Source organism: Calypte anna, chromosome 10 (genome assembly GCF_003957555.1).
Source record: "Calypte anna isolate BGI_N300 chromosome 10, bCalAnn1_v1.p, whole genome shotgun sequence".
In the NCBI taxonomy this organism is placed as follows: domain Eukaryota; kingdom Metazoa; phylum Chordata; class Aves; order Apodiformes; family Trochilidae; genus Calypte; species Calypte anna.
In genome coordinates, this window is record NC_044256.1 from 15,101,003 (window position 1) to 15,126,718 (window position 25,716).

The 25,716-nt window shown below is 41.1% G+C and overlaps 1 protein-coding gene across 1 annotated transcript in view; it reads right to left on the minus strand.

The window, feature by feature from the left end:
• The window catches only part of AKAP13 (A-kinase anchoring protein 13), a 205,591-nt gene that overhangs the window by 175,178 nt on the left and 4,697 nt on the right, over nucleotides 1–25,716 (minus strand). Inside the window, exon 2 of the mRNA XM_030456754.1 lies at nucleotides 9,606–9,659. The gene's annotated coding sequence lies outside the window, so the exon portion shown is untranslated. The remainder of the gene's footprint in view (nucleotides 1–9,605; nucleotides 9,660–25,716) is intronic.

Sequence of the window (25,716 nt, forward strand, 5' to 3'; positions counted from 1 at the left end):
CAACCACTTTGCTTTGTAACACACCAGTTTAACAAGCACTAACCTACTTTAACTAATCTTGTACAGCCAACTTCCTCCTTCCTTTCCTTCCTCTTCTGCCATGGGAAAAATGTGAAATGCCAGTTGTTGCTGTAGTAGGCAAACATTAATAGTGACTGAAACCACTTAACCATCTATTCTCCTTTCCCTTCCTCTCATTTTTATTTTAAGAACACCAAGAGGGGTTTCAGCATAACAAAATTTTGCCTCCTTTGCTGGACTGACCACGGATCTAATTGAGGATTAACTGCAACTCAACACACACCTTATCTCAAGCCATAAATATCCAAGGTTAAGAGATGCTGAGGGTATCTGCTGACAGGACAAGGAAAAAAAATTAAGTTATTCTGTATCAGCCACACAGCACTCTTATCACACAAGGGTAACAGAAGGGAGCTGAACCAGAGTACACAGCAACCTGATGGGGACTACTTATGCATAGTTTCAGGGACCTGCCAAACACTTCAGATTTCACAAGAAAAACCTTGTGTTCTGTAACTCTGCTCCATTTTGCTTCATTCAAAGTGTGACCGACCTCAGCAGCCTGATCAAATTCCTTTATCCATGCTTGAACTGAAGCCTTGGCTCAGGGAGGGGAAGCAGACCAAGTTACACATTCTTTTTTCAGAGGATGCTGGTGCCAGCACTGCAGGTAACACCAGCAAGCCCCAGGGAGGTTCAGCTTGGTTACACAGGGATTTCAGCTTTTGGTGAAGCAGTTGGCTTTCCTCTGTCTCTTATTAGACAGTCCAATGCCAGACTTCTGTTTTCATCCACAGGTACTATATTAAGCCTCTTTAAAAGTCTAGCCTCCTCTGATCAGGGAAGTGGAATTCCAGTAAGTAATCAAATCATTGTCATACGGTTGGTTTTCAGCTGTCTAGTGCTGATGAATAGCAAAAAAGTCGCATAACATTTGCAGGTCAGACACATGCAATGCAAGTGCCTTGCAAAGACAGCAGTTATCATCACAGGGTGACTTCTGCAGAGGAAGCACCACACCTGTCCACAAACAGCTACATCAGCTCCAAATTAACCTTCCTCCAGTCTCCCCTGGGAAAGCACCTTCTCACTTGGTCCCTGTGACAGGCAGGACCAAAACATTGAGCTTGCATGCTTCACCCCCAGGCACATCCATCCCCAGCCTCAGTCCAGGCCCAGCTTGCCTTCAGCTCTTCTCCAGCTCTAGGGATCTCTATGTCCACCAAATTAAAAAACAGCTAAGGCTCAATCAGCTCCACCCCACAGAAGAAAATTAAAAGTCTCAACAGTTTCCCTAAAGGGCATCTACCAGACATCTTCTGCAGGGCTTGTGGGAAAGATGAGGGAGGAACTAAAGGGAAAAAAAAAAACTTTTTTTTGCTGCCAGGGTCCAACGCCCTACTTCATGGCCACATGGAAGGGTGTCAAGGTGTCCATGGGCACCCCTGGAACAGGGCAAGGGGAGATATAAAACTCTATTTGTTTCAAAGAGGCTTCTATGGAAGAGATCATAAAATTATAGAATGGTTTGGGTAGAAAAAGACCCTGAAAGACCATTGAGTCCAACCTCCCTGACATGAGTAGGGACATTTATGACTAGATCAGGTTGCTCAAAGCCCCATCCACTCTAACCTTGAACATTTGTGGAGCAGGAGGAAATGGAGCTGCCTGATCCTCAACGGACAGACTGACAAACCGATGGCAGAAAGGAGGATGAGGAAAGAACTGATGGCTTGGGTCAAATGGGAGGAGTGAGCAAACAAGGAGAGAACTGGGTCAGGAAGAACCTGCGTGACTCAGCCAAGCACTTGTGCAGCAGGAGCTGGAAAGCTTCACATTTAAGAGCATGCACACGCAAATGCAATAACATTTTACAATCCTACAGCACTTTTAAAGTGCCCCAAGTACTTCATAAATATTAATTAAGCAATAGCACCCACAAATCAGAAGCATAAGACAGAGATACAGCCATCTCACTTAATCCTTAACAGCATGATCACTCAGGGAGAAAAATCTACTTTTAAGTCACACACCCACACTTCTGTCTCGAAGAACCCAGACTGTGTCCTTCAGCCAGGCTGCACAATGCTTATTAAAAGAGGCCAGTGTTCAGGATTTGAATTCAGACTCCTGTTTCAGTGGGTGACCTGATGCCTTGCACACCGCAAGCGATCTCCCTCCAGCTCTCTCCCCCTTTATCACCAGCCAAGCCCAACAGGGAGGCAGCCTCAGCAAAGCAACACTCATTTGTGCTTGTTAATTGTGATTTTGTGCTTGAATTGTCTTATCTACCTTCCCTAGCATGTTGGCCACAGAAATTATTTGCAGAAATATAATCTTAAAGCACATGTCTTACAACATTGATTTCTCTCTTTTTTCTTTTTTTTTTTTTTTAAACTTGCCTTTTTTAAGGTCAGCCACATTTGCCAAGTTTTAACAGACTACTTACTTGTCAGCTGCCTAATTTCAAATTCACCTTTACATATAGCTTAAAAGGAGGCCAAAAGTCATCACAGCAAGTAAGTGGAATGTGATGCTTAACATCAAGGTTTATGTGAATACACTTTGCAGTACCAGCTGAGGGTCAAGAATAATGAATTTACTTTGCAACACAGAAGAGTTAAGGAAGAAAACTAGCCAAAACTTAGAAATATGTATACTCCTGATAAATACAAGGCTACTAGGAAAAAGCAGATGTGAACTCACACCTTATTTTATTCAGGGAAAAAGCAAAAGTACACAAGAGCCAAACCAAACTTTACTGTGCAGTGGCAGACACTGAAATACAGCAATGTAACTCCTTCAACATTAATAAAACATGTTGTATATGGAGCTTTTTTTTTTTTTTCCAGTCCTTGAAGCCCTGCCAAGTCATAAGCTTTTTATAAGGCCATTGAAATGGATGTTGATCAGAGCCATACCCATATGAACTTAAAATTTAACCATCGCTTAAAGAGAAGGGTTCACCCCCCAGTCCCTCAGACTTCTGCCAAATTTTAATTTTTTAAGAAGCCTGATGAACATACAGCTCATACAGTATCAGTCTATGAAGATAGTGATTTCACTCTTGGATTATGATCTGAACTCAGGCCTGAAAAGCCCTCTGAACTCCTCCACCCCCTAAAATGAAGTTCCTCCAAGGTAAAATTTTGCATTCCATATATGAAAAACAGGTACTTGGTAGGCAAAATTAGAGATGCAGGGGTCACCCCATTACCAAGAACACTGTATTCTCTCCCCCATCACTGCTTCTGTTCATAAGCATTTGCTGCTTCCAAGTCCTAAGCTTGATTTTTCAAAGCATTAACACTGATTCTCAAAAATACCATTACTTTGGAGTTCAGGGCTGCTGGCATCCAGACAACTGCTTGATCGTTTTGTTGCTGCATCAAATGTAACAGAGCTTCAATACTTCATGAAAAATAAGGGGCTGCTTCCTAATTAAAACAGCAATGAAATTTAACAGGCTGTCATGGAAAGTTCTCTTTAGCCTTTTGGAATTATTCATCTACTCTCACACTCTACAGCTACTCAGCACTTTGACCCTTTCCAGTTCAGAGGCTTCAACTGGGAGTCCTAAGGCAACAAAGTTGCTGCAACCAGTATCTGCCATCCTTAACATCTGCTCATCCTACATGCCTCCTACACTTATTCTGCAACTTGAAAACTGAAATCTGTGTCCACTGCAATAAACACCCACTCTATCATTAACCCAGACCTTAAAAAGTATTAATTATATGTACAACGCCACACATTTAAAAGGGAAATGGACAAAAAGTACACAGCCTGTATCCATGTTAGGTCTGTCTCTCAGGTCCTCAGGCTGGGAACTTGTGCTCTTTGTAGACCATGCTGATTTCTGTTTATTTAAATAATAACAAATATTAGCTTTAAATTTATAGTCATTGCTTTATAAGATGCTTCCAATGCTATCAGGATAAAGAGCTTTTACTAAACAAAACAGTTTGTTTATTCTACCAGTACATCTAATAGGAAACACTTAGAATCCCACATGTTCAAAGTAGGACAAAATTCCATCCTCTCTCTCTCTGTGAAGGGATGCTGTCTCTTGCTACTAAGAGGCCAAAGGGACCATGTGCAGATCACAAGGCTTGAAAGTTCAAGTCAAGAGAAGCTGGTCTGCAGAACCTCCAAATCCACCAAGTATGTCACATGCCCACAAGGCTCAGCAAACAAAAACTAAAAGAAAACTAAAAACCACCTCGTGCTTTGGCAGCAGTAAAATGGCTACAAGATGTGGGGGAATTCAGGAAAAACCAAGCCAAAACTCAGACGTACACACACTCCTGGCTAATGCAAAGCTGTTAGGAAAAAGCAGATGTGAACTCACACTTCAGTTCATTGAGGGCAAAAGCAACTTATTATTACAGAAAGGTCAAAGAGATTTATTCTTTTACTCTTAATATTCATTTGTAGCTACAAATGCACAGAAGTCAAAGGTTTAGTAACTATAGCAAGCCCAGCACTTATATGAAAATAGGTTTCTGTTAGATTTACCTGACTGGGATGTACAAAAATTCACCGTAGAATTTTGGGACTTTTGGTTCAGATAGTTTTAAATTTAATTTTAAGATTGAGGCAGATTAGAAGTATTAACTGTTCATTCCAGAAAACCTTGTATACATTTGTTATTGACAGCTACTCAACAAAAGCTTTTATATCACAGCACACACATGTATGGGAACAGGAGGAGGCATCACCTCCAACGTGCAGTGAGACTCCAAGTAATTCAGGTTGCACAGATACCAGGATTGTAACCCAGGAGCTCAAACACAGCAATACTGCAACTTTTCATCTCAGAGTAAAATAAATTAAAATTCTATTCAGTAAAGCTGAAATTAAGTTTTAATGATGCCTTAAAATAACCATTCACACATCCCAGCCAATTACTGGTGCAGGTCCTCAAGCATGAATGCAAAGGCAGAGCATCTCCCTGTCCTTCTCTTTCAAGTACACTAAAAAGTAACACGTTTGAAGATGTTTCTGTGTATCCAGGTCCTGTACTTTGTCTCATCCTGATTTTGTACTCTAGAGCTGTGCTTGTACACAGACTAACAGAGTAAAGCTTTCTTCTACAGTTGATGTTCTTCTGTGCTAGAACCACAAGTAGAAATTGTGCAAGATGAATACTTAAAACATGGATATTTAATGAAAGCTCCTCAGCATCCTGTACATGCCCTCTTGCTTACCAACTGCAGCAACTCTCCACTCCATCTATAGACTGAAAAAACACTTCCCTAATTGGTACATTAACTACAGCAAGCCAGTTTTGAAGGGGAAAAGAAGAGAAAGACATCTATCAGAATTCCAAGGATTATTTATGAATAAGCTGAAGTCCTAAAAACTTGGCTATTGAAGAAAAATAACCTTCTCTAGCTTATGCCAAGTGAGTCAGACAGAGGAAGAACCTCAGCAATCCTCAAAGTCAAAGCAGATGGGGAAGTGAATAAGAGCCCATGAGAGAGAAGAGGAAACAAGCGTCTCCATTTCAGCTTGTTTCAGAGGTGCACTTTTCTAGAGACCATCAAAAGTGTTACAGCTTTAACTAGAGGAGTTCATTTCTGTAACAAGTGTTAAGAGAACTGCAGAATAACTACTAAAGACTTCTATTGATGGAAAAAGTCCTGGTGTCTGCAGATGGAGGATGCTGCTCAGATCAGTAGTAGAGAAATGAAGGAAAAGTGCTAAAAGGCAGAGACTGGGAGAAATAGTCTTTGCTTTATAGCTATGAAAAAATCTCCTAAGTTTCTTTATCATTAGCACTTCAGTATCACAAATGTAAATATTTATGTAGCTGTAAAGGAGGCTCTGCTTTAGAGTTAACTGGAGTTCCAATCAGAGTATTTTTTAAAAATAAAACAAGCTTGTAACTAATTTTTTACCCTTTTTTGAAATGAAAGAACAGCAATCCACACATACCATGGAGTGAACATACATTGCATTCCTCAAGAAGCTGAAGCTGACCTCTGAGTCCTCTCTCAGGCTTTACATCTCCAGAAAAGATCTGGGCCAACACCATTCCCATACACAGGGACACATCTTTGTCTCAGGCTAACCTCATCATCCAAGTGGTGAAACCTAAAACCAACTAATCTCTCCCAGGGTTATGCTTGTGGAACTGGGAATCCCTCCATCTGCCTCAGCAAAATAAAAAGATTACTGGCTGCAAAATAAACAGCACATAAACCACAGAACAACAGCCCCTCCAGTCAATGTTCTTTGTGCCACCCACCAAGGGCCAACCAGTTTCTATCACATCCCTCCCCCTAAAAGAAAAGAGTTCATACTTTAAAGAAAGACCTTGTGCAAGTTGACAATGTGCAACTTCTTTTTGGATTCTTACCAAGGAAGGACTCCCTTCCTCTCCAAATTCCTGGGAGTTTTGCAAGATATTCTACAATCATAAGCAGTAGACCCTGAAGGAATACATAAATATAGTTTACCATGCTATTAACCAGGATTACCATGCATTTAACCAGGAACTTCTAAACTGACTGGAAAAAAATGGAAGAAGGAGTATTCAGTGCTGTAGCTTGCTAGGGAGACACAGAAAGCCACGGGCATGCTGAAGAGATGAGTCTTCCAAAGAAAATATTGCTAAGAGAAGCAGGCATCCTTCCATCACCCATTTTAGAAGGTGGCTGCAGCTATTCCACTGGTGTCTCCATGAGTGTTTTTTGCCCAAGACTTCTTCTGGAAGAGTCAAAGCTGCAAAACTTATTAAAAAAACTCCACAGGAAGAGGCATTGCAGGGTTGCAAAACACCAACCCACCCTGGATAGATACAACTTTGTTTCTGCAACTGAAGTGATGATCTGATGATATACAGGCTGGGTTGTCTGGAGCATGGGCAAAGCAGGAATAGGTATATAAAGTCTTTGTTGTTCTGTTTATGCTTATATACCAAGAAATTTGCTAAGATGAGAGCTGTGACAGAGTGGGGAGAAGCTGTGTTATTAGTTATTATGAGTAATAAGGGGTGAGCTTCAAACTACAATCACTTTGGAACTTTTTCCTGTTGTTAGTTAACACAAGCTGAAAACTTAGCCTTGCTTTATGTTACTATTGATCACAACAGCTATGCTTTTTAGCAAATAGACACATTGGCTTTAAATGTTAAAAATTGCATGTTGAAGAGTCCCCTGTACCTTGCTCCCCACTATGAAAAGAAAAACGAAAACACCCTGGAAAAACATGTTAAGCTTGAAGGATCATGTAAAGTTGGTTGAGGTTTTTTTGCTACAGTCAGACCCTTTCTCTGCACTCTGGTATAGGAAGGAGGGAAAAAAAAATTAATAAACTCATTATCAGTTTTTCGATAGCATCTCCAAAAAAAAAAAAAAAAAAAAAAAAAGATAAGTTTTTTCTTTTATGTAGCATGTGCATTTGACCCAGGCTAACACAGCAATGCAGGGAGCTGAAAAGGCATCACCTGATGAAACAGAACTACCCTCCCTCCAAACTCCATTGCAGGAATCAGAGCCAAGCATCCCAACCACAGTGAACACAGTACGAGCCTTCTCGAACAGCACACGTCGTGTCAGCAAAGCAGAACCAACACAAAACTCAGCTCAAATAAAGGAAAAATGAGCCTCAGAAGGGGTAGGGCTTCATCAGGCTTCCACTGTCCCAAACAAAGACCATCTAAGACATGGAAACCATTGCAAAAAATATTAAATCAGAAGGAGGAAAACAGTGTCAGCCTCTACTCGTCCTGTTGTTTAATAATGACAGTGTTTACCTTGCCAGCCTAACACATTACTGCCCTGGATCCAACTTTAAAGAATTAATTATGTCCTTTCCTCTTAACTTCCCTTCCCTGGGTTATTTATTAGCTAGGTCTGAATATATTCATAGGTGTGTCTAACACACAAAGTTAAAAGGATTTAAAACTGCTGCCTAAATACCTCCCTTGTTCACAAGAGTCGTTTCCCCTCTCTGGAAAGGCAGTGGCATCAATAAATACAGCCTCAGGCTGCAAATTACTCACTCCTTGAATTATGTAGCAGTCAAGGGAGATGTGGGGGAACCACAAGCATGCTGAGATGGGCAAGCTGTCTCTGGAGCAACACATGGATCCCAAGCAACAGGCAATCTCAGGCACATACCATAGATGGCTCTGTTACAGTCTTTTCTCTGAATTAGTAAAATGTAAAGAATGCCAGCACATCCAGCAAAATGCAAAGAATGCCAGCTTCAGCTTGGTCACACACTCCACTCTTCCTTGTGGTTTAGCAAAGTGCCAGGCAGATCATCTCTCAGTACTAGAAAGTCCATCTAAGGGGGAGCACCCAGAGCTTGGAGGCCACCAGCCACTTCCCCTGCATGTCTGGAAATGACAAAAGCTTCCACTACACAAGATAACTTGAGCTCAATACTTTAGCAGAGAGATAAGCCCAGATAAGCTAACTAAAAGGAAAAGTAAAGGGAACCCAAGAACCTCTCCATTCTAATAGAGTTTTCTATTTTGCTAAAATGAGGTTTTAAGGCTAAAGACCTATATTGACTCTCCTGGCATCCTCCCTCAAAGGGGACAAATACCAGGGAGAAGCAGAAGCAGACTGGAGAAGACTTCTGCTTTAAGACTAGATGAGTTTTATTTCACTGGAGGTCCATCATCTCAAGTGACAGAGACCAGAAACTTCCACACTGCACAGCCACTGGAAGGAGATCAAAAGGTAGAGTGGGTGGGTACCACTAGGGACCCAGAAGCAGCAAACACAAACCAAAAAGAAAACCCATTCACAGACACTTTACAAAGCACAGCAGCACTTTTATCTTTGGCAACACAGAAGCTACCATACGATATTCCTTGTAAATGGTGCAGTTCCAGTTTGACATCACCCAGGATTACAAGCATCTCCAGCTAACACATCAAATTAGCTCTATATCTGGGGGTCAACTTGTTGCCTTACATCAGAGGTCAATCAAATCTTCTCTCCATCACAGAGAAAGGAAAATACAATATATTGTGAAACAGCAGAACACTTATATCTTCCAGTCATCACCTAAGGCACCATTTGGCTCATGAGAATGTCCCTGTGCTACCCAGCAGTGAAGCAGCTGGGTTTGCAAAGGTATTTAGATGCTCTTAAGCTTCTTATTATTTGCCCCCCATGCCAGAAACTGCTGCCTATAAGAAAAAGTTACAGAGGAAGCGTGACTACATCTACAGACCTGGAAGCATTATGGCTACATTTCCATAATGAAATTACACTGAGTTATTTTCCAGGTTAAAAAAAAAAATGCAAAGCATCTCTTAAAAAAAAAAACCAAATTGGTCAGATTATGCAGCACTATGCAGAAGAAAGCTGTATTTCATTATTTTGCACCACGTCCACTTCATTTGATTAAACTATTAAATGAGGTCCTCATGTCACACTGCAGGCATTACCCCTACTTTTGTTTACTACATCTTTCTAAGCCTTAACCACAGCACACGCAGCACAGCTGGCTGGCAGCTCACAGTTACAACACAACATGCAGAAGAAGTTAAGATAGGGGAAGTGATTCTTAAAAAAAAAAAAACAATACAGGAAAAAAAATAGTCTTGCTTCACTTACCTAAGCAAAGTTGTCATTAGAGTTTTCCAGTACTGAAATCCAAGAAAAAAAGGCCTGAAAAAAAAAAAGACAGAAAAAAGGCATAATTTTAGTAAATAGGATATTACTCTGGCTTATGTTTTTTCCTAGTGAAGACGAAAAGTCAGTGTTTTAAAGAAAAATAAGTAGATTGACAGCATAGTTGCATTTCAGATAGTTATTTGTAGCAAAAAGGTGCTCCTCAGGCACCAAATCTATCAGAAACAATACAGCAGATTTTCCACCTCTGTTGCCAGTATTATAGCAGTGCAATTCCTCAAATGTCAATCACATGGAGCTGCAATAAAAGTAGCTTTATCCAGCAGACAAGTCAGGCCTCAGGCAGTCAGCCAAGCTGCCCCACTTAGATTTCCAATCATTTGCCCCTGCCATCGAACAGGATTATCAGAAAGTCTCAGGATTATCAGAAAGTCTGGACCAAGCTGTGGGGTGGGAAGGCAGGAGGAGTCACCCACGCCAGGAAAGCTTAAGGTGGCAGGAACCAAGGGTTTTGCCTATAAATATCCAAATCACCCCAGGGCTAATTGCAAAACATCACGAGGCTGCACAGCACAGATCAATATTAAGAAAGCTGGGATATACAAGGCTGCATTAAGGGCATCAAAATCCCAAACACAGCACAAGTTACTGGCAGAAATGGCATGAGGCCAGGACAGGTTGTACCAAAATTCATTGCTCACAAAAAAGTACTCCAGGCTGGTTAAGGCTCATTAATGCAGACAAAAAACACAAAACCAGAAAAAGAAAAAAAAAAAAAAAATCCAAACCAAAAAACAGCCAAATTCACTCAGTATGGATGACTGCAAGGCTCCATATCAAATAGTGAGTTGATCAGTGTTTAAGAGGAAGAAGTAAATGCTTGTTCCAAGATTAAAAAGTTATAATTCTGGCCCTGGCAGAAACACTGTCATTCACTAATTTGGTACAATTTAGTTGGGCTGATCCTTTGCTCAGACAGATGGGGCATTATCAAAAGTTCCTCTATTCATTTTGCTTCCTGTTAGCCAGTGAAAGCCCCTTTTATATGCTCCTCGAGAGGCTGTTAAAACCAGGGAAGACTTTCTGATAGAGAAGATAAGGTAGTTGGATTTACTCATGAGAGGAGGAAGGGAAGTTGAACAGGCTGATTACAGCTGCTCCAAAGCTGAAAAGTGTAGATTTGGGGGAAGAAGGTGCAAGATAATGAATTTCTTATTGATAAGCATTACACAAACAGCATCCTTGTTAGAATGAGGCATTACCTCTCCTGATATTCAACTAAAAAACTGAGATTCTATTCTTAAATTGGTACCACCAAATCCACATATGTGGTCGAATAATTCAGAAACACATGGACAAGGCAGAATACAATTTTTTTTTTAAGGACTGAGCAAATAAATATATTTTGTTCAAACAGAATAATAGCAAAGGTCACAATTATAAACTAGCCAGAGTCAGAGGGAAGCACTGCCTAGAAACGCTCACCAGATTAAGACAGTTCACACAGAATTTTCAGGGTCAGATCCTGTTCTTATTGCTGACATGAGCACTCAGATTTCAATGGAGTAGGATGGCTATTTCCACATTACTTAACATGTGTCAGCAATTTTTAACAGTTGCTTTGCAGACTCTTTGAGCTAACCAAGCAAAACCCCACCACTGAGAGCCCCATATAGTACTTGGCAAATGAAAAGCTGCCTGGAAACTCTATCAAGACACTGAAAAACACTCCCCCTATTAATGTTCAAACAATCTGGTACAGTTAAAATAGTTTTCAAGTGTAACAAGATGGAAATACAAACAAACCCACATTTCTCAGGTTTAAAAAGGTCAAGCCAAAGCTGCAAAGCTCTACCAAAAGTTAGGGCTAACAATGATGGTTGCAGGGGTAAACCCTGCCTCTTCCTTCCCCTCTCCCAGACTATTCTTCTCCAAACAAACTAGCAAAATAAACAAGAACCAAAACACCCGAAGAAGAAAATAGTATGGAGCTTCTAAAGAAAGAGAACTCTGTTATACTTCACTATTCCATCAGTCCAAATACACATCAAGTGAAGTGTTTTCCCCTCTGACAATGCTAAATGAGATCAATACAAACACAGTAAAATGTTTTTCCACATGCTACTATATGGACAAGACAACTTAGAAAACAAGGTCATGCATTTTTGAATAAGCACCAGACTGAATGAAACAGGGATTGAGTCCAAATCGCTGCCAGGCAGAAGGAAGGAATAACTACACCTGGCATAAAGACCCAACAGAGATGGGCCATGGATAGCCAGGTAGAGGGTGAAGTATCAATGGTACTTTTGTAAATAGCAACAAGGCTGCCAAAGGTTGTCAAATGACCTCTTGCTTTGCAGAGCACCAATAAGCAATGAAAAAGCCAAGAGCTACAAGAAAATCCAGAGTTTACTCTGATCCAGTTTCTTTTTTACTTTCTCAGTGACTCTGCAAAATTTCAGCATAAAATTGTACAGACACTCCAGTTTGCTCAGCAGTCACATCATTTCTTCTCAGTGATCAGGCAGAGATTTAGGAAATCAGGAGAAAACTGTCACTTTCTCATCTGCCACCAGTCTGCATCTCCTCAGACTGCAGTGGAGGAGGACCTTAGGGCTGCAGGGGAGATCCCGCCTGCTGCTATCACCAATTTCAGTTGTAAGCTGCAGGCACTTACTTGGCAAAGGCTCAGATTTAGTGGGTATTGCAGAAAAAGCTGCCAAGTCTCAGATTCCCCACATAGTAAATAAAAGGATAATATTGCTCACCTATCTTCACACATGCCTTGGAACACAATATCTGAAAAGGCAACATACTGCTAGAAATCAACAGTGCACAAAAGCAACTGGACCTGTTAATTTAGAGTTTAGCACTATTAATAAGTTCAAGTTTAGCAAAGCACAAAGGGTTTTTCCTACAGAGGGAATGTTGTAAGAGGATGACAAGACACAGCCTGCTTGTGCTGCACCATTTGTAAGACTGTTTGGTCTGTCTTGTCACAAAACAACGCTTGTTGTACCAATATTTAATTAAAAATAAGTGCACCCTAACCTTCCCATTTGTTTTCAAGTCTGAGGAACCCACACTGGCACGTTACAGCTGATGAACCTCACTGATACTCATTGTACTGCAAGGAAATGAAAAGGCATGGATTAGATGTTCCTTGATCAACCCTTTTTAGCTTAAGACCAACTGCACCAGATGCTACAGCTGATGTGAGAGTCTGAGCAGTCTTCATCCCTCTTAGCTGACAGAATAACAAGTCAGTGCTCACCATTACAGAGCTGGATGCAGCTAGTTTTGCTCAGCTAAATTATGACACTACATACAAGAGAGCCAAAAAAAGCACAGGTTGACCTGGCTCTTACATTTCACTACCTCTTTTGCAAAGTCAAGGCTGGTTGTTGTGATGATGATGATGGGGGTTGGGTTGTTGCTGTTCAGGGTTTTTTCCTGGTTTTATTGTTTTATTATAACCCCAAAAATCAAAAGTTCCTACTTCTAAAGGCCACGCTTATTTTTTCTCCCCTCCTTCACAGGCCTAGCTCTGGATACACAGATGCCAAGTTTCTAGCCTCTGTACTTTTACAAGTTACACTCAGAATAGCTGTGACTGAAGGCAATGGAAGATTTCAATAGTAGTTTCTTTGTCACTGCAAGAATCTGCTTCCCCACACTAGCCTGCAACTCCAGATTTCTGCATACATTGCAAGGGGCACGTGGTATTGGTGCTTAGCAGAGGCTGGAACTGAGCACGTTCCTGGGCAGTTCTGTGGTAATCACATTTAGACTGTTAAAGGAGGCTCCAGCACAGCTCAGAGATTACAGATGGTGAAAAAAATGGTGAAAAAAATTGAGAGCAAATCCTGCAGATGCAATTCAGACCTTGCAAACTCATGACATGCTGAAAGGGGAAGGGGCTTCCTTCTCATCCTCCAGGGGAAGGTGCAGCAGATGTTTAGGAGTTCCAGAAAGGCTAGAGGACTGCCAGAGCATGCACAGGAGAAGTTCTGTGTGCAAAAAAAGAATAAACAGCCTCTCCTAAATTCTTGTAACCAATTAAGCAAGATTTCTCCACTGAGAGTACAGCATCGCCCAGCTGCTTACCTAATCCTCAACCCCTGCTTCTTGAGCTGGCTTTCCATTTTTAAGTCTTCTACTTCTCTTCAGAAGCAGAAGATGAATGAATGCCAGTTCTCTAGGCATCCTGGTTAAAAGGCAAATACAAGCCCTGTGAAGACCATCCATACTTAGAAGTGACCTAACACTAACCAGCTCTCACCAGAAAGCCTGCAAACATAATACACATGAGTAGCCATGCTAAACCCACCCAAATTACCTGTCTGCAAGGCACTCTACCCTGAGCTGTACTTCAAGCCAAAACCAGGTGTACTTCAACACCAAACCTGGAAGATGACTGTGGATCTTCTCTGCTTTGCACCCCTGTGTTAAGCTACTCAGTGATGCTAAGCAGATGCATTTTCAATGTGCTGCCTCATCTCCTGTAAATGGCGTGAGAAAAGCAAAGTGTCAGAAACAGTACTTATCTGGAAAAAGGGAATATATTTAAACTAAGTAGTGCTACTGTTTGTAGAATGGCCTGGAAGAGAGATACCTCTGAAATTCCTTTGAATGCATGTGTCTGGTTTTTAAACTGCATCCGAGTAAACTTGACAAATGAGCTTAGCTAGGATGGCTCAAACAAAGCTGAGGGTCCTGTCCCCCACTCTCTTCCTAAGCAAGCAAGACAAGTTTCTGGCATAGACACTGGTGTGCAAGATTTTAGCATTCCCTTTTCCATAAACAGTCATACATCAAGCTCTAAAAATTTGCTTCACAGAAACATTCGCACTAGTAAAATTCAATTATTCTAATATTTGTATGACACATGCAGGAGGGGTGCATAAAAAGGTTATGGTGAGCTCATTTAAGAATTTAAACAAGTACTTGATAAAAAGTTTTTGAATTATTCACTCAGCTCCACTATTAAATCAGGCTTCCAAAGAAGTCTTTAAACAATAGCAGAGGCACCGCTGTATTTATAACAAAAAGGCAGTGTTAAAGCTACCCCTGTCTCACAGCTCAAGCCATTCATAATTACACCCTTAAATGCACACAAGAACAGTATCCTGTGTGGGTTCACAATTCTGCTGGATTAACTGGACACTTGGAGTATTTATACTTATATCCCTTTCTGGAGAGGCAGCACCAGTTCTGTCTAAATATCTCAAGTACTGCTTCATATGCTAAGAAAGAGCAATTCCTTCAAGAACACCCAAAGCTGAGAGAAGCACTCAAGAACAGCACTAAGCAAGACTGGAACAGTCTTTTATATTTATTTTTGTACCAGCATGGGCTAGCACACAAGTACTTGGCTATGCCCCTCAAAGCTTCAGAGCCAAACTCAACTGAAGATATCACCACATCTTTCACTTATAAACTTTCATCCTAAGTTTATGCACAGCACAGTTTTCTGCATACTTGCTCCTTGCATACATATCAATTATTATTTTTATCCCAAACTGCAGAGCCCACTTGGAGTAATGACTCGAGGGAGAAAAAGGGGACTTTGAAGAGCTGACACAAGTGGTGCTCCACTTGTCTGGTACACACATCCTCTCACCACCTGTTTCCTCTCTCCCCATCCTTTTTTCTTCCACATCACAGGCTGCTCTTGGTAGTTCAGCTTGATGAACATGAGCCAAGATTTCCTCTCAGAAAAACCACTCTGAGGTCATTTCAGCTGTGAGCATCACCCACAGAAGAATTCCCGTTTCCACATTGTCCTCTCTTCTGCATTGGTCTGTTCCCAAATAAACTCAGGGGCTGGTGACACAAGGTCAAAAAGTTGTGAAAAAAAAAAAACAGGATACCCTCCCATGCATCCAGCCATGCTCCCAGAGCAAGGGCAAGCTGAGTCAGTCCCCCAATATAGATGGTTTCAGGCATTTCTGACAGCATTACTTGAATTACAGTATTTAATTTCCTTCAGCCATCTCACTAAGAACGTTCAAGTTAAGTATTAATGAAGTGTTTTCACACTCTCCCTGCCTGGAGGAGATGTGGGGTGTCACCTAAGCAGCTGCTCAAGAGTGAACACATAGCTGTTCCATTCACCAACACAACCAATAAAAGGGATTTTGCATCACACAAGCCAAAAGCAGAAGTTTGGGGGTGAGAAGCATGAGCCAGAACTACTGCATTAACAAATACCACTGAGCCCTGAGAGAACAGGGGGAGCAAAACGAGCAGCACAACCTGAGACCACCAAAACACACCCCAAAAAAAAAAAAAAAAAAAAAAAAATCTAAAGGAAGGTAGAAAAGGAAGAATAAAGTTCATTTTGTTTTGTTAGCACAAAGTCAACCCATAGCAGCAGTGCCATCAGCCTGGTTGTTTTTTTTTTTTTACCTTACTGCTGTACTTTCCTTCAAACCTACACCCCACCTCCTCATCTTCATGTTTTTACAAATCTGTCTATTTGAAGCACTGGTTTTCCTGACTAGGGGTAAAGTAAACACCTGCATCACTGCAAATGTGATTATGGCAAAATACCACAGCTATTTGTAGACTTCCTGTTCATCAAATAGAATCAGTGTACCTTTGCCTTGAGCAATTATTTACAGGGCTGGAAATCCTGAAGAGACACTAGAGAGATAGCAGAAGCAACCTCTTCTCCATTATGCAATGATATTTTTTATATTAGCTTCTGGAACGACTCAGGAAAACAAAATCATAAAAATAATTTTTTTATAAAGCTGTTCAATGAAAAGGAGATAAAAAATTAATCCAGTTACTACTGCATTAGTGTACTCCAATCAAGACAGAGAAGCATTTTACACTTCAACTAGATTGGCAGCTCAGATTCAACTGCAGGCTCCAAGAAAGGCTTTAAGTCAAATTCCTAAGCAGAGTAAACCCCATATTAGACTGTCTTCACTGTAATTTTAATCCTAGTTAATTCTGAGTATGTAATTTATGTTAAGAATAACCCACTTTTATTTTCAGAACTGGCTACATTGCATGCAGAATTATTCCCTGGCTAGCACAATTAAAGCTTCCCTTAGAGAAATAGTTTTTCACATAATGATGAGCAAAAGAAAAACCACTGAAAGGTTTAAAAACATGCAGAAGTGTTTTCAGAAATGTATCACGGACAGTTCTATTAATTCACACAATGTATCCTTAGCCCATCAAAACCTGGCTGGGCAGGCTCACTCTGAAATCATGTGATGTACAAGATACTTGATGTGTTTAAAAACTGACATTTCTCTTTCCATCACACACACACATAACATAAAGTGGGAGAAGAGATGAAAACTGTTGATATTTCCTACCTTTAAATAACCAAAAGCATCCCATACGCTCCCCTTTCCGTTTTTTCCAATTTTTTACTAAAGTTGCAAGGCAAAAAGTAAACACTTTGTACAGATAATATCTCAATTTCCAGTTGCACTAACAGGCCACAAGTAGCAACAACTTATCTAGTTTAAAAGAAAAACATTTTGAAACATGGTCTAAAATTTAGGAAGTCTGCTTTAGAGCTGAAATTCTCATTGCTGTGGGTATACACCACTCACCCATGTCAGCACAAGCAACATTCACATCCTGTAGCCAACCTACAGCTATGAAGCTCAGGTTACTATCTCATAATCATGCAATGTTCATTACGCATTTCCTGCGGTATTTGCATGGTTTCTTAGGTCTTGGGGGTTTTGGTTGGTTTTTTTTTTTTATTTAAAATGTTCATTTAGTTAAAAGCTGCTGAGCTCTCCCCAAGACAAGCCAAAGGAAAAAATCAAAACAAAACACCAAAAAAACCAAAAAGCCCTCCTCTCTGCTGCAGTTGTGTCACTGCCTTTGCTCCCACTCCTCTTGGAGAGGTGGTTTCATGTAAAAGCAGTTCAGCTCTTATCACCCATCTCTAAGTCAGCAAACCAACACCTCCTTTCAAGTGAAGCTTACACCCTGCCAGAGCCTATTTGTATCATCTGAATAGGAGAGACAGGCAATAGTTATGCATTTGCCAAGTGAGGGGCTGTGATTTGAGAATGAAAACCAAGTTGAGAGGCACAAGAGCCAAACTCTGCCAAGAGCACAAGGTCAGCTCCGTCCTGCTTTGGGTCCCACAGCTGCAGGCTGGCACCAGAACACCAGATACTTTAATGACTTGCACTGAAATCCTCATGAAAAGGAAAAAAAAAAAAAAAAAAAAAAAAACAAATGCCTTTCAGCCTCCAGGATTTCCTCCATTTTGTCTGATGTCCACATGCAAACGTTAAGGAGAGGGTTTCCAGGAGTCGGCAGCGCGTAGGGCCCCGCACTGAGCTGTGCTTCGAGGGAGCTGCTGCTGGCTGAGGGAGTGAGGGGGAGAGAGAGGACTGGGACAGATGTTTCCATTCACAAACACTGCCAAGGAGTTGGGAATGCTGAGTTCACTACCTTGGTCTTATTTACATTTCACAACATCCAGTTATAACCATGCCACAAGCAGTTTTAAAAAAAACCCCGATGCAGCGGGGGAGCATTTCACTGCTGCCTTCGTTAAGGGGGCAAGAATGAAAAGCTTTTTTAAAGCAATTCTGAAATTTCATCCCATTTCGTTTTGCCCACTGTCATCCAAACTTTATCCTGTCTTGAGCTTATTACCTGCCACTGCCATTTTGCAAGGAGTACACAGACACTTCCTTCTGGGGCATCAGGGATGTTACCTGTGTGGTCCTTCAACTTCCTCCTTCTCTTTTCCAGAATAAACTGATTTTTCATCTAGCACAGAGGACAGTTTCTCCTTTGGCAAATGTGCTACAAACCAAAGAGCTTGAATACCAAGCCTGGTGCACCCTGGCTTAAGAATTTTCCTTACAAATGGTTGAGGGGGTACATTTCAGAGGCATTGATCCAAACCTCAACCCTGAGACCCAACAGGTTTGAGAATCAGCTGCCAGATCCTGTCTGGCAACTAAAACAGCTACTCCAAAATGGTCCCATCCTCCCAGACACACCGGAGAGTTATACATAGACCACATGCATCATGTTCTGCCTGTCCCAAGGTGCTCCCTGCAGCAAGATAAAGGAAGGGTGATGGGGAAAGCATTTTTTTCACACCAGCTTTATGGCCCACAGAGTCCTTTCTGAGCCCACAGCAGAGGTGTATTGGAAAAAAAAAAAACAAACAAGACGTCACTATACCCATTTTTTTTATTCAAGTCAGTATTTCAAGCTTCCAAAGGGGTTCTGTACTTCAACTATTTAAGCTACACACTCTATATCATATTTCTTTTTAAGTGTCATGCTGGTGAACATTGCCCAGACAGGGAAACTTCACTGCAAGCAAGCACAAGGCTCCCCTCCAGCCACTGCCACAATTGGACACCTTCCCTCCCGAAGTAAACCAGACACTAATGCTATTTATGGATCCCCTTGCAGCACCAGACAGCCTTTCTAGCCACTATTCATCAACGTGCAAATAGGTTTCATTTCATGCCAGGGAGTACAGATTTAAAAAAAAAAAAAAAAAAAAGTCTTGAAGCGCTGCTTCGTTTCTTAAAAGAAATGTATATTCACAGAGTAGTTGGAAAATCAACATAGAACTAAAACCTGCAAATAGAGACTGATCCCAACTTCTTTGGAGACCCCATTATTTTTTAAAAATTGGCTATTTCAAATTAGTTCCTAGAGCATTATCAAATATCTACAGAAAAGACAGCCAGCTGATTTACCAAGGGGCAGACATCCAACAGAACATCAGGTCCATCATTCCCCCACACCCAAAAGAGGGGTGGGGAACATAACCATGAAATCTTCCTTACTTCACAGAAAACAAGACTTCAGCAGCTTCCATAGACACACAGCTGGACAACATTCACCAGTACTACTTTTAGATAGTAACACAGCAGAGCCCACTGCAACTCTCAAGGACTTTAGTGGGAAGTAAAACTTTGTTCTTACAAGCATTTTCATAGAAGCACCTTTGCATTTAAAATGCCAATTGTAAATGCATCTGCTATTCAGATAAAGCACCCACAAGCATGTTATTCAATATGCAAGAAGTTTTACAAAGCTCTCAAAAAGCCCAAGGACATTTGGAAGGGTATACACAAGTTTAGAATGAGTCTTAGCATATCATCAGCAAAAAACAATTCTATTCTTAGATATCTCCCTTTGGTGTTTAATATAATCTTCCTTTTTTATTTTCTCCCACTCCTTTGAGAAAGTAACTTGCTTCATTATTAGAAAAAAAAAAAACAAAAAAAAATACATGGGAGAACCTGTTCTGCAAGGCATACAAACAAAGCAGTATCTTCCAAAAAAAGAAAAGCTCATTCAAAAGTATGTAAATATTAGGGCTAGTAACACAAACAATAAAACCACAGGAAACACAAGAAATTAAGAATAGAGCAGGACTTATTAGATTTCCTGGCTGCTGGATATATAAGGACTCTTCAGGGCTGGATGTATCAGACAAGATTTATTTTCAGAATAACAGGCATCAGCCTGAGTTTTTGTGTATATTATCACCTTGGTCAAACAAAAATCCACATCTACTCTGATCCAACCTGTGCCAACACAGTGACACCAAGCACATCACAGCACTGGTGCTCAGCATCCTGCACTAAGCAGTGAATTAAAGGTTCCTAACTTCAAGGAGAAGTCAGCAAACAAGGTTATTCCTCTACCCTCTTAGTGTATTGCCTACTGCCCATGACACATCCAAAAGTCTTGAATGAGGAATGGCCTGGTAATGCTGAAGCTGAGCAAGAAGCAGGGGTGACAATGAGTTCCCAACACACAGGGTGGTCCATGCCATCACTACCCTGCAACTCTCCCTGGCTGGAAGGCACACATCCAGAACTCATCAGTGCATTCCCCAGCTCAGGCGTATTCCCAAATTCCCTGTTGCTGCTGGGCATTCATTTAGCAGCATCTGAACAGCTCTTACTCTCCTCTCCATCATGGCAACTTTTTTTTTTTTCCCCCCCTAACTGGTCAGAACTGACATGGTCCCAACTCTCTGAACTTATCAAGTGGCTCAGATCCAGTCTTATCTAAGAAGAAAAAATATTCCTACAAAGAAAACAATTTTTCTCCCTCAATGCAAATGACCAGTGACGTAGCCTTCCCAAAGACCAAATTTAACAAATCTCATAGCATGCTTCTTCCAAAATGGCCTTTGGTTTTCCTTGGCACCAAAGTATCACAAGCCAAAGGCATAAATATATAGAGGTACCTATCCAAACTATTATTCTTTTCTAATTAATAGCAGACACACTGATGAGATGAGGTTTTTAGCAAAAATTGGCAAAGACATTACAAATTAGTTCCTAGAGATGTGAAAAAAAATTACTCTCTGAAGAAGAACATTTAAAAACTTACTACGTTTGTGCTCAGTTGATATCTTTTATCATTTTTAGGCATTCTGAATGCTCACTCTTTTTATTTAATGCATTTGTACAGTACATACGTGACTGCCATTTACCTGCCACCTCCCAGTATCAATTGACATAGCAGAGGGGATGGGTTGTACAAGCAAGCCAGTAAAGAAAGGGTGAAAAAAACCCCATGCATTTCATAGTTTGAGCAAGATGCATTCATTTTCAAGCCCTTTCTTTGCCCAAGTCCTTCGTCCTCCTCAAACAGTTTTGAAATTTTGTTACAAAACTTGCTCTCCACTTGCTCTCAAGTGCTCTCCTTTTATCCTCCTGCTGTAAGCTGTTACTGGGCTAGGATCTCTTATTAGTCTCAAACAACCCAATGACTTCTGAACCTTGAGATTATAAAGCAACAAAGTTACTGAACACTCACATGCAAGTCGATTGGCTAAGAAAAAGTAGCACAAAGTCCTGCCAAAATCCTACCTAATCTGATAAAAGGAAAAACCAGGGAGGTCTAAGCACTAAAGCCCACAGTTTAAACAGAGCCAACTGGAGCTGCAGAAGGAAGGATATGACATGGAGCTGGGTACCTCTTCTGACATGACACCTGAAGAGACAAAGTCTTACCCCCTTAAGGGTCTAGACCCATAAGTAAAACACAGAAAATACAGGACAATATGGGACTGACACATGGATTTGATACAGATCAACAAGTGCTGCTTGTAACCTGATTGGAAGGAGGGAGAAACAAATTAACACAACGTACCAGACACACAGCCAGTTTCTCCATACTTCAATTCTCCCACTTTTCAACGCACTTCACAAACAATTCTCTTAACATCCATGCAAGCACATTTATTATCCACAGTTTTAGCTGGTAAGCTCCTCAAGCAATAAGCTAGTTTTTCTACTTTAATACATGACTCATGAAAACTGGGACCAAAGAAGTGTTTCAACTAGGAAAGAGTTGCAAAAAATCGAGCTTGCATCCCCCTACTCCCTCCCCAGGACCCTAGAGAAGAGATGACACCTGCTCACAAACATACTTTTAACCTGCTTAAAAACATTTTTAACCTAGTTAAGTGCTCAAATCTCAGCCTCCAAGCATCCACAGCACAAGTGGATTCACATTCCCATGCCCAAGCCAGCAGGACTCCATGGAGTCACCGGAACACAAACCCATGGTGGGTACCAAAGCTAAACACAGCATCCTCCCACAGCAGACCTGAAGCCAGAATGTCATTTTCCCTTCTGGCAACCACACAACTTAGTGTAGAGAAGAACCTGCAGTTAACACAAACATCTGCAGCATTTTGCCCTGCATCACACAGGAGTACAGAGTCACCTTGCCCTTGTGAAATGGATGATCATTACACAAGATGCCTTTTTACAACAATACATATGGAAGGGTTTTAGTCTATTTCTCTGCTCAGCTGAGACAACCTACCTTCTCTGCAGCTGGTAGGAAAACAAACTATAAAAATTTAAATATCGTCCAACAAAAGGTTTGCTCACTACCTCTTGTGTTCCACTGTGCGCTTAGACAAAGATCACTCATCATTAAAATGGGTGGAGTGGCTGCAAACCACTCAGTGATGGAAAAACTGACTCCCATGTTCAAGAGAAGCTCCTACACAGGCTTGAAACCCCACTGCAACCAAGTGCTGTCACGACTCCCTGCATGGGAAGCCTTTTAGCTACAGATGTAAAAACATCTGCTACATCACATGTGAATCTGCACGTTTTATCTTCAGAATCTTTCTCTGCTTCAACTCAAAGACCTTCAGATCAGGCTGTGGAAACTGTTCTGATCTAGGTCACACGTAGAGTCATTCATCTGCAATTTGGTTTTAAAACAATTAAAAACCAGCTCTCCCCGAGTACAAAGTGCAGACCTTAGGATGTCCAGTGCTGTCAATACCACAGCCTTGCTGCTGCAGTAAAAGATTTATGGTACCAGGGAACAAAAGAACAACAAAATTCATCACGTAAAATCAGAGGTACATCACGTAAGCCTCAGCTGAGTCACTGATATTAACTCCAAAAAAAGGGTAAGTCCCAGGTTGCTGCCATCTTGCCTGTCTCTTGGGCAGTTAGCAAGCACACTGGGTTGTGCACAAGCTCATGTGCCAAATTAATTGATTTGTACAATCTGGCCATCCCATCTCCCCTTCCCCCCAAAAAATAAATCATTTCCCCCTTTCCTTTAACACCTGTTTCCTCCATCCTTGTATTCATTGTCCCACTGCTATTATGGAACCAAATGCTTCAGCATCCCAGAGGAAACTCATGAGGGAAACCAGAGTATAAAGCCAGCCAGATTCTCATTCACCTCAGCAATCTCATGCCTCAGCATCCCCCATTTTCTCCCTTTGTATTGACAGCACCTTCAAAGATTTGGCTTGGTGTTGACAGCCACAGATGCCAGGAAGCTGGATGTGCCACACATCCTGGTTTTGAATCCACTGTGCCCAGAGACAAAAGTGGGGACCATTTGCCTTGCTCTTGGACCTCCCCAGGGACCCACAACCAGCTCTGTGGGGCAGAAAATGAGATAGGACAGATCATGGCCTGACCCAGGGTAGCTTTTCATATGGTTGCACTAAAAGGAGGGACTTGACTCAAGTAGCAGCTCTGCATTCCCCCAAAACATGGTAGGAGCAGAGCAGCATCCCTCCCACAGCCCAGCACTGGGGACACAGGGAAAGGAGTTTTTGGACAAACTTGTCCTAAACATCAACTTCCATGTGGAGGGTTTTATCTCCAACAGGAGGTTACTTTGCAGATTCAGAGCCCCCCTTCAGTCTTCCCTACACAGAAAATGATACCTGCAAGGACTCAAGGAGTTGGCCAGCATGTGAGTATGACACATGCCAGGTGTGTTAATCCATGGAAAAAAAAGAAAGGGTGAGTCAGTACTTTGAGCCTGAAGACAGTCCAGTTTAGAACAGCTGCTCCATGCCAAAATCCTTGTTTGTAATGGTTTTATTAACTGCAGCATTCAGACTTATAGAGCAGTTACACTACTGGGGGCACAGAGACATTGGGAAAGAGATTGACTTTCCCAAGTGTCTTTGCCAGAAACCTCAGATACAGTTTAGATGAAGCTACCAAGTACGTCACAGGTTTTAACATAATTTAATGCTCCAATCTGCATTAGTCATGGGTGATAAAAACACAGGGGATTCTAACATGACACATGGGGTAGTTTCTCTCTCAAAAAAATAAAAAATTCATAATCAAATGACATACACCCATCTGCTTTAAGATGACCACCTTAAATCACACTCCTAAAGACTAAGTCTCATCAAGCCTCATATTTAAACAAGTAATTCAACACTTACTTATTTTCCCTCCCCCACAGAAATAAAACCCAAAGTAGCTGCTGCAGAACAAAAACCTTAAACCCTTCCTTTTACACTGGATCAGGCAAATCTTAACCATGCAGCCACACTGTAAATAGGATCTCATGTTAAACAACAAGTTGGGGAGATCACTCCATGAGTATTTTGCAAACATAAAATGAACTTAAGGATGGTTCAGCAAAAAGCCTAAAGGGTAAAGACTTTTGTGAAAAGTAGATCAGCCACCTGAATGATGCCAAAAAAAGCCAAGAGGCTACAGGTAGTTGGGACATACTAAGCACGTTGCACACCTGATCAGAAAATTTCATAAGTGCTGGAAACTAAGATACAATGGATCAATTGCAATTACCTGTGCTAATACATTTTAAATAATGTCTCAGAAGAGCAACTACACAGGATCCAACTCGCTTAGGTGAGCAATGGGTCACCATCCCACAATTCAAAGGAATTCAAAAGGATAATTTGTGCAAGGATTAACCACGTGAGAAAATTGCTACAGGTCAGTTGCTACATCTACTGATTAAAAATTATTACTGCTTTTGAAAAAAAAGAGCATCTGGATGGGAAAATAATTTATTGTGAACAAGTTACAGAATCACGGGAAATTCTTTTGGTAATTAAGAAACTGGATTATTTTGAAGAAATAAAAAGGTGAAATCCTGAACCATATGATGGGGAAAGAGATTCAAAGAAATCACAACTGGCCAAGGAGTATTAACTTTGTCAGATCACCCTTTGCTACAGAATTAGATTAATCCACTGAAAAGCAATGTTCTGGACGCTGCACCCAAGGCCAACATCCATGGAAGCCCAGGAGGTCCCTACCACCAGAAGGCTTGGGAGCAACCACACACCCTGGAAGAGGCACCAAACCCAGCCTCTCATACACACACAAAACATGCTTGGAATATATTGTATTTCCAGCCTTCAACACATGTGCTGAAGGAGGTGCTGACAGTAGTTTGTAGGGTATTTTTTCCTCATGCTTACACCAATCCCATCTGCAATTCCCAGTGTATCTTTGCTACAGTTCAGTGTATGGACTGTGAATACATCTACTACATCACTATCCCAGCAAGGAATTCAGCTTTTTCTCACCCATAATAAATCTCAACCAAGAAACTGTCCAGCACCTGATTTGTTTGTTTGTTTTAAGTATATATATAACAGTCTGGTTAGAATGCCTGACCATGTCACAACGTGTGATCAAGCACATAAACAACAGAATTGAAGTTTTTTTTTTGAAAGTTATCACAGGTCAGGCTTTTTTTAAAGACTACTTAGTTACAAATATTTGTGATGACACTTTCCTCCCCTGTTCCTTAACAACTTAAAAGCATACCTAAAATGGTT